The 10,490-nt window shown below is 40.5% G+C and overlaps 1 long non-coding RNA gene across 1 annotated transcript; it reads right to left on the reverse strand.

Moving 5' to 3' along the window:
• Positions 1-9,420: 9,420 nt before the first annotated feature.
• Positions 9,421-10,089, reverse strand: LOC124870661. Its single transcript, XR_007038853.1, has 2 exons — positions 9,575-10,089; positions 9,421-9,479 (listed from the first exon to the last, which is right to left on the reverse strand). It is a non-coding gene; the product is annotated as an uncharacterized LOC124870661 (long non-coding RNA).
• Positions 10,090-10,490: the final 401 nt, after the last annotated feature.

Consider the following 10,490-nt stretch of genomic DNA (forward strand, 5'->3'; position numbering starts at 1 on the left):
TGAGCTTTGTTAACAAAAAAGTTCCTTGTTTTTTTCTAACTGAACTGAATCCTCTTTTCTGTTATGATGTAAAAAACTAGATTTGCTTTACTTTTGTGAACAAATTAAATATTTATTTTTATTGTTATTGTAAATTTGTTGCCCTTTCGTTGTTTGGCATTACAATTTATAACTTCGTAAAGCACCTAGATCCACACTTGAAACTGACAGGAGCCCTCCTGTGTGTGTCCCCAGGCTTGAACGCAGTGATTTATTTCTGTACACTTGCACTGCTGATTTTCAAGGTGATTGTCCTATTGAGTAGGAGAACAAACCGTGCCTCAATGATGTCAAGCTCACCAGCTGGAGCTAAGACCAAAATACCATCAGCCCAAAGGGGAGGGAGAAAAGAAAATCTATGACAGCTGATGAAGGATCTCAGCTGCTTTACAAGTGGAAGAATGGCAGGTGGATTGGTGAATGATGAATTATAGACTGGTGACCTTTTAAAATACTGTAGTTTTGCTGATGTGTAGTCAATCTATACAATCTCGCCCACTCACCCCAATCTTCCTCTATTCTTCATCTTTCTTTTATTTGACTTAATGCTGATAAATGAGCCGATTCTCATCCATTTCTCATCTTGATCATCCCAGTTGGATTTAAATCATGGTATTTTTGCTCACCTTTGCTCTTCCTTAGTTATAGGATTAGTTTCAAGGACATTTAAAAAGATGCTTTTAGTGTAATTATGTTCAAGGGCATTCAGCAAATTACTTAATTTGGCAAGGTCAATTTTGTATAAGCACTTGAAGTTGCAAATATTACTTCCTCAGATCCAAATGAAAATAGAAATTTTGTAATGTTTTTCTCATTTCTCATTTTGTTCATGTAACTGTGTGCATACATATTTGGAAATGATAAAAAAGGAAAAACACTGAAACTGTTTTTGTGTTTTAAGCTGTTACTGCACTTGAGCTGCTAATTTTTTACCTCGGAGACTTAAAGTCCTTAAATCATTCCCAATGATGTAAAATAACATTATTTTTCTTTCGAGATTTTTCTATTACTGAAATTAATATAATTATTCACCTAAAAAGGGTAACAGCAGAGATATCTAGCTTGCCTCTCTGTCAAACAGACAGATAGACAGACACACAGACTTTAGGTGTATGTCTCTACCAGCTTTCCTCATTTTTACTCGTTCTTCTTTGCAAAACAGGCCAAGCTCTCTCAGACCTAATGAAGAGCATCTGTGAACAGCAGTTTAAATGTACTTCCACAGATTGTTAATTGAATTTAGGTTCACACTTTGACTGGGCCATCCTCAATCTACAGGTCCTTCTCAAAATATTAGCATATTGTGATAAAGTTCATTATTTTCCATAATGTCATGATGAAAATTTTACATTCATATATTTTAGATTCATTGCACACTAACTGAAATATTTCAGGTCTTTTATTGTCTTAATACGGATGATTTTGGCATACAGCTCATGAAAACCCAAAATTCCTATCTCACAAAATTAGCATATCATTAAAAGGGTCTCTAAATGAGCTATGAACATAATCATCTGAATCAACAAGTTAACTCTAAACACCTGCAAAAGATTCCTGAGGCTTTTAAAACTCCCAGCCTGGTTCATCACTCAAAACCCCAATCATGGGTAAGACTGCCGACCTGACTGCTGTCCAGAAGGCCACTATTGACGCCCTCAAGCAAGAGGGTAAGACACAGAAAGAAATTTCTGAACGAATAGGCTGTTCCCAGAGTGCTGTATCAAGGCACCTCAGTGGGAAGTCTGTGGGAAGGAAAAAGTGTGGCAGAAAACGCTGCACAACAAGAAGAGGTGACCGGACCCTGAGGAAGATTGTGGAGAAGGGCCGATTCCAGACCTTGGAGGACCTGCGGAAGCAGTGGACTGAGTCTGGAGTAGAAACATCCAGAGCCACCGTGCATGCATTCCCCAGGTCAAGCCACTTTTGAACCAGAAACAGCGGCAGAAGCGCCTGACCTGGGCTACAGAGAAGCTGCACTGGACTGTTGCTCAGTGGTCCAAAGTACTTTTTTCGGATGAAAGCAAATTCTGCATTCAAGGTGCCAGAGTCTGGAGGAAGACTGGGGAGAAGGAAATGCCAAAATGCCAGAGGTCCAGTGTCAAGTACCCACAGTCAGTGATGGTCTGGGGTGCCGTGTCAGCTGCTGGTGTTGGTCCACTGTGTTTTATCAAGGGCAGGGTCAATGCAGCTAGCTATCAGGAGATTTTGGAGCACTTCATGCTTCCATCTGCTGAAAAGCTTTATGAAGATGAAGATTTCATTTTTCAGCACGACCTGGCACCTGCTCACAGTGCCAAAACCACTGGTAAAGGGTTTACTGACCATGGTATCACTGTGCTCAATTGGCCTGCCAACTCTCCTGACCTGAACCCCATAGAGAATCTGTGGGATATTGTGAAGACAACGTTGAGAGACTCAAGACCCAACGCTCTGGATGAGCTAAAGGCCGCTATCGAAGCATCCTGGGCCTCCATAAGACCTCAGCAGTGCCACAGGCTGATTGCCTCCATGCCACGCCGCATTGAAGCAGTCATTTCTGCAAAAGGATTCCTGACCAAATATTGAGTGCATAACTGTACATGATTATTTGAAGGTTGACGTTTTTTGTATTAAAAACACTTTTCTTTTATTGGTCGGATGAAATATGCTAATTTTGTGAGATAGGAATTTTGGGTTTTCATGAGCTGTATGCCACAATCATCCGTATTAAGACAATAAAAGACCTGAAATATTTCAGTTAGTGTGCAATGAATCTAAAATATATGAATGTTAAATTTTCATCATGACATTATGGAAAATAATTAACTTTATCACAATATGCTAATATTTTGAGAAGGACCTGTAAACCATTTCATTCGAGCTTCAGCTGGATATGTAGGCTTGCCGCCCAATTTGACCAAACCAGTCTCAAGTCTTTTGCAACCTCTACAAGGTTTTTTTTCAGAGATTGCCTTTTGTTTAGTTCTATCCATCTTCTCATCCACTGTGATCAGCTTCCCCATCCCTGTTGACTCAAAGCATCCCCACAGCATAATGCTACTGCAACCATGTCCTAAATTTGGTATCATCTGACCAGAGTTCCTTCATCCACATGATTGCTATGAACATGGCTACATCTGCTACATTGCTTGTGCTTTAAATAGGACTTCTTTTGGTTCTTTCTCATCAGTGACTGTGTTCTTGCCACTCTTCCATAAAGGCCAAATTTGAGGGCATGACCAAATATTCTGCCAACATATTTTCCTAACAGAGCTGTAACAGAGAAAAATCAGCTTCTCTGAGTTACCATGGGCCTTTTGGCTGCTAATCTGGTAGTCTCCTTGCCTGTCCTATAATTTTAGGTGAACAGCCATGCCTTAATAAGTTTGACGTTTTATTCTATAACCCAATCCTGCTTTGAAAATCTCCACAGCCTTATTTCTGACCTGTCTGATGTGATCCTCAGTCTTCACTAATGTTCTCTAACAAACTTCTGAGGCCTTCGCAGAACAGTTGTATTTATATTGAGATTAAACCTCACACCTTATATCCACAGAGGTGTGTGCAAGTTAATATCTCTTCTAAGTTCTATGCTTGCTGGGGTGTTAGGCTAGGTTTGTACTGAACAGGGTACGATGGTGTGCACGCCAAGAGTGACGTAATTAACTTAATGCTGATAAATGAGCCGATTCTCATCCACACCTCCAAATTTTTGCAACCTGGCGTGGACCGGACATGCCTTGCTCCATTCAGAATGAACAAAGTTGAAGGTGGAAGTATTTCACACACAAATAATTAACTTCCTCATTAACAAAAGGAAGAGAGTAACAAAAAAAGAAAAATAACAAAGAAAAAAGGCAAGAGTAAAGTGAGTTACAAACTTAGATTGTATGCATTAACACATTTTTTATAGCTTTTTTATCGAGGCTGAAATTATATCTAGGTACAGCTTTAGAATCACTTTGATAAGAAATGTTTTCGGGCACACAGCCATTTCGAGTGTTACGTGAAGTGCTTCTTCTCTCTTTTACTACATTTACACTGGTTACCAACCATACTGCCCCCTGTGTTTTCGGAGAATACTGAAGCAACGTCTGTGTCAACTATAAATGCCTACAGCGCTTGTTCAGGCTCATGCGCCGTCATTGGAGTCTTGCGCACCACCTGGAAGCTTGACTATAACTTAGCCTATACTGTCAAGTGTGCTCCCTCAGCTGCAGATTGTCAAGACCAATCAGGGGGACAGTAAAGAGGAGCAGATCCCCTGAAGCAGAGGCCGATTGTTTTGCTATCATGCATGGTTATCAGGCCTACATTCTTTTGTGTCTCTTCCTTTCCCGAGTTCTGAGACTAATCCTTGCTGTCTTCCCTTTAAGGAACCTGTGCAGAAGAATATATTCGAACAACCATGACATCACATGGTTGGAGAGACTTCTACTGAATTTTATTTAGGGGTATCAGAGTAAAAGGGGCAGAATTCAAGTACAAACCACACATTTCAGACTTTTTTATATATATATATATATATATATATATACAGTAAACACCAAAAGTTTGGTTACACCTTCTTATTCAAAGAGTTGTCTTTATTTCCGTGACTATGAATATTGTAGCTTCACACTGAAGGCATCAAAACTATGAATTAACACATGTGGAATTATATACTGAACAAAAACGTGTGAAACAACTGAAAATACGTCTTATATTCTAGGTTCTTCAAAGTAGCCACCTTTTGCTTTGATTACTGCTCCGCACACTCTTTGTATTCTGTTGATGAGCTTCAAGAGGTAGTCACCTGAAATGGTTTTCACTTCACAGGTGTGCCCTGTCAGGTTTAATAAGTGGGATTTCAGGCCTTATAAATGGGGTTGGGACCATCAGTTGTGTTGTGCAGGAGGTGGATACAGTACATAGCTGATAGTCCTACTGGATAGACTGTTAGAATTTGTATTATGGCAAGAAAAAAGCAGCTAAGTAAAGCAAAACGAGTGGCCATCATTACTTTAAGAAATGAAGGTCAGTCAGTCCAAACAATTGGGAAAACTTTGAAAGTGTCCCCAAGTGCAGTCGCAAAAACCATCAAGCGCTACAAAGAAACTGGCTCACACGTGGACCGCCCCAGGAAAGGAAGACTAAGAGTCACTTCTGCTGCGGACGATAAGTTAATCCGAGTCACCAGCCTCAGAAATCACAGGTTAACAGCAGCTCAGATTAGAGAACAGGTCAATGTCACACAGAGTTCTAGCAGCAGACACATCTCTAGAACAACTGTTAAGAGGAGACTGTGTGAATCAGGCCTTCATGGTAAAATAGCTGCTGGGAAACCACTGCTGAGGACAGGCAACAAGCAGAAGAGACTTGCTTGGGCTAAAGAACACAAGGAATGGACATTAGACCAGTGGAAATTTGTGTTTTGGTCTGATGAGTCCAAGTTTGAGATATTTGGTTCCAACCACCGTGTCTCTGTGCGGCGCAGAAGAGGTGACTGTGTGAATCAGGCCTTCATGGTAAAATAGCTACTAGGAAACCACTGCTGAGGGCAGGCAACAAGCAGAAGAGACTTGTTTGGGCAAGAAGTTTGAGATCTTTGGTTCCAACCACCGTGTCTTTGTGCGGCGCAGAAGAGGTGAACGGATGGACTCTACATGCCTGTTTCCCACCGTGAAGCATGGAGGAGGAGGTGTGATGGTGTGGGGGTGCTTTGCTGGTGAGACTGTTGGGGATTTATTCAAAATTGAAGGCATACTGAACCAGCATGGCTACCACAGCATCTTGCAGCGGCATGGTATTCCATCCGGTTTGCGTTTAGTTGGACCATCATTTATTTTTCAACATGACAATGACCCCAAACACACCTCCAGGCTGTGTAAGGGCTATTTGACCAAGAAGGAGAGTGATGGGGTGCTGCGCCAGATGACCTGGCCTCCACAGTCACCGGACCTGAACCCAATTGAGATGGTTTGGGGTGACCTGGACCGCAGAGTGAAGGCAAAAGGGCCAACAAGTGCTAAGCATCTCTGGGAACTCCTTCAAGACTGTTGGAAAACCATTTCAGGTGACTACCTCTTGAAGCTCATCAACTGAATGCCAAGAGTATGCGGAGCAGTAATCAAAGCAAAATGTGGCTACTTTGAAGAACCTAGAATATAAGACATATTTCAGGTGTTTCACACTTTTTTGTCCAGTATATATATCCACATGTGTTAATTCATCGTTTTGATTCCTTCAGTGTGAAGCTACAATATTCATAGTCATGAAAATAAAGAAAACTTTTTGAATGAGAAGGTGTGTTCAACCTTTTGGTCTGTACTGTATATATATATATATATATAAAACATGGATTATTTTCCTTGCACGTCACCATTCGTCTCCCACACAAAATCTTAGTGAAATACTTTGAAGTTAATGATGAAATGTGAAAATGTTAGAGGGGTATGAATACTTCTCTAACTTGTATGTATTCATGTATTCTTTCACATTTCTCCATAAAGACTGTTGCTAAATGTTTTTTTTTTTTTTTTACATTTTCCAAACATCCTTGTCTTAAACACAATAAATGGTGGGGAAGGCGGACAAAAAGTACTGCGTGCTAGTATGAGAGATGTCATGCTTCACTGCTGTTGCTGGTTGCTACGTGTGACAATGGAAATGCCATATTTGGGTCATGCTTTACAGCCTGTTCAGGGCATTGAGCATCCCCACATGGGAGCTCTCTTTAAGAGGAAGAGATGGTAAGAAGAAGATAAATTTTAAAGGTGTCATGTACTGCAGGTGTGGCATGGGAGATAAAACATTTCCCAGCGAGACAACTGTGCACGGATTCAGTGGCGGGCCTTTAAGCTGAAGCCATTCACAGACCAGCTGGGGTTTCTCACAGCTACTGATGGCACCGAATTGCACTTGAAATCTCACCACTTCTCCCTACCTGTGACTATATATTTTTTTCCTGTCACTGACCTGCGGTGAAAAGTGATGGTAAGAGGCAGCAGTGTGCTCTGCTGACCCACTCTGCCAAGGCATGCCCTTGCGTTAGTCGGGACCTCTGGGGTGCAGCCTAGTTGACGTACATAGTTTAATCAAACTGGCAGGATGGCCTGTGCTGACGGGGTACGTTATTTGAGCACATCGCACTCTGCAGCTGCTACCCTACACTCTTTTTTTCCCCCTAAATGTGGATCAGCAATCAGAGCCACAGTGTCAGACCACATTGCTTGTTTTGCATCGCATCAGCAACCCCCCCTCACATAATCGAGAGCACACTTCAGAGGCGCTGTTGATTTTGAATTAATTGATTATCTGGTCATTACTTGACGATTTGTCCTCATTCATTATGTTTTGTTTTTTCAAAATTCCAGACATGCAGTTGATCATGTGCAGTAAAAATTCAAGAACAACTGTGTTGAGTTAACACCATTTTGTCTTGCAGCACTAAGTGGAAATATTTCTGTGGGCAATGACTTTCATTTAAAATGACATGATTCCTGCTGGCAGTGCCTATAGCGGCCTGAGCATTCAGACAGAAACATTTGACCATATTTACAAGTAGATGTCCTTGTTCTTCAGTGAGTACCAAAGCTGAGGGACACAGCGATAACCTCTTATGTGTTACAGCCTTCTGGCAAAGCTCATTGCTGGCAGGTGAAAGGATGCTTTTGGTAAAAGTGTGTCACCAGTGTAGAATGTGTTCATAACTCTGATTCTGTGCACCAACAACAGTAAAATACAATAATATGGTTATTTATCTGCTGTTATTTACTAGCAGATTCACAATAAAGTTACTAGCCCTGGTTCTTGTTCTTCAGTTAGAAATTTGTCACCTAGTAAATCAAGAAACAGCAACTTTGTCAGAAAGCAGCCCAAAATGTTAGAAACTATATGCTTCTTGTAATGAAGAGAATATTTGTGGAAATATTTTCAAGCTGGAGTCTTTTCTATGTTGCCATAATATTTCTTCAATGTTTAGAGACTGACATTTGTGGAACAAACTATTTTCAGCACTGAGGGTTGATCAGGGCCAAGCTTTTTTAATTTAGACAATTCTAAGCAAGTTTTCCTCTTTGGCAATAGGCCAGCTTTTCGAATTTCACCAGTCTTGCTGCGAAAAGTATTAATCAAGCTTAGAACTTGCTGTCTCTGACCTTTCAGACCAGTCAGTAGCAGAGCATTGTTTTGTCATTTGCATTTCTAGAATCCACAAGGTATTTATATTCTTACCCTTTCTTCAACAAAGCAAGCCAATTTCATTCCCACTTTTGCTCCTCTGCATGTCCAAACCATCTCACCTTTACCTCTCTACCTGTGCTGTCTCACCCTGACCTTTCTTTTTGATACACTTATTTCTAATCCTGTCTTTTTTGGTCCTACATAAAGAAAGTATGAACAAACTTTCAGCTCTGCCTCCTCCAACTGCACTTCTAGGTATTATGTGCCAATTGTGCTGCTGCCTCCATCGCATACAATATAGCAGTAGCAAACTGGTTCTTGGGGACAAAGGCCATCTGACACTGTCCACTCATATGTAATTAAATAAGACAACAGGAATTTGTAGCCTCTAAAAGGTCAAACAGTGAGGACAGTTGACATTTTGTAAATACTTTGCCCGTTATTCAAACCATCACACTCTGAAACTATTTGGTCTGATGCTTAATACCACTAATGGAACACACAAAACCAATGTCACAAAAACCAGAAGCCCTAATCTTCTGGAAAAAAAAAAATTTGAAATCATAACATACATTTAATAATTGTACAAACTTGTGAAAGTCTTGGCACTCTCTACCTTCTTTTTGTATTGTGCACTCTCCCACATACAGAAGAACATGCAACTTTAATATTTTAAGTTTTACTTTTTAAAAACTTTAAAATGAAGCTCCACTGGATAATCAGTGGAAATCCTGAGCAGTCCCAGCAAAGGGTTTAAATAGTTTTCTACCAATTATGTTCAAATGTTTACATTCTTTTATAAAAAAAAAGAAAAAAAAAAAAAAAAAGTACAAAAATATGCCATTAAGGGCTATGGTGTGTGTTTTTTAAAAAACTATTCTCCATTTTGTTCTTGGAATTTTACAGAATATGGAAAATGTGAAGGTGTGTAAACACGTTTTGGTGGCATTGCACATGCCAAAGCAAGTTACAACAGATTGCAAATACATATCCGTGCTTCTACAAATTAAACAGTTTTACTATGAAAAACAGTGACAGCCTGTGTGGATTATCCAGGGTGTTTTAGAAAATTGCAAATAGCAACATTTTACACCAATTATTTGTCTGGAATGAAATGGGTTGTTCACAGCTGTGACATATTTCCATGCTTGAAACACCTCCAGTCTTCAAGGCCTTCTGTCATTTTGTTCAAGATAGATCTGACCCACATACAGAAGAACACTCAGAAGCACAACTGAATTAGCGAAAGGTGTTTTATTTACAAAGTGATACTGGAATGTGAACGGTAGAATCACCAACTGCATGGAAAGAGGGGAGAGAACTGGTGAAAACAAGAACTATAATGTTGCAGAATTAATGAAAAGTAACTATGATAAACAGTTGAACGGCTTACTAAGAGAGCGTAGTCAGGTCGCCAGGGGTAGAGGGACCCAGGTGTGCAAGGTGGAGAAATCCAGATGGTTCTACTTGAGCTGTAGAGCAAGTTCTGGTGAGTTCAGGGGTTAATTCAATGCTCAGGTACTTGCGTTGGAGGGTGGACAGGGTACGCTTCTTGCTTGGTTCAGGAGACGGAGGATAACAGGAAGCTGCCAGCTTTGTACTTGGAACGAAATCCAAATGAGATCCACCAAACGTAGGTAATCCTGATTGTCCAGAAACTTCCAGAACTGAAGCCAAAGTTCAACAAAGAATGATCAGTAGGTTCTGGTTTCTGCCTGCAAAGGAACATAAACAATATCAGCCTAGAAGCAAAGAACAAAGCATCGCTTAGAGGTGGCTGAGTTTGTTACCACGTAAGGCAAACACTCTGGCAAAGAAGTGCAGGCAGCCTCCTGCTAAAATACTCCTCCAATGCAATCAGCAGATCAGTTGCACCTGTCACCCAGCACACTTGAGAAACTCCAGCACCATCTGCAAACTGAAAACAAAAGTCCAGACAAAACACAAACACATACACACAGAACCCAAAACCTCGACACCTTCCTTTTGGGGTTTCACTAGTATTTCCAGAATTCTAATGTGCCCTTCCTTAAATTTATGTTTTTAGCATTCACTTAATTTTTTGATAGATATCTTTGGTCAAATATCCAGTTTGCTTGTTTTAAGCTTTTTTTCTTTCCTATCAACATGGCAGAATAACTCATGAATGAACTCTCATACAGAGTCCAACACAATTGTTCCAATCAAAGTCAAGGCTTGTGGGCTGAGTACAAAGAAGAAAGTGGGTTTGCAACCACCTACCATGTTCACCCTGCCTGAATAGCCTCTGGATACTTGTAAATGGGTGTGAGTTCGGTCATCCCCATGGT

Source organism: Girardinichthys multiradiatus, chromosome 6 (genome assembly GCF_021462225.1).
Source record: "Girardinichthys multiradiatus isolate DD_20200921_A chromosome 6, DD_fGirMul_XY1, whole genome shotgun sequence".
Taxonomy (NCBI): domain Eukaryota; kingdom Metazoa; phylum Chordata; class Actinopteri; order Cyprinodontiformes; family Goodeidae; genus Girardinichthys; species Girardinichthys multiradiatus.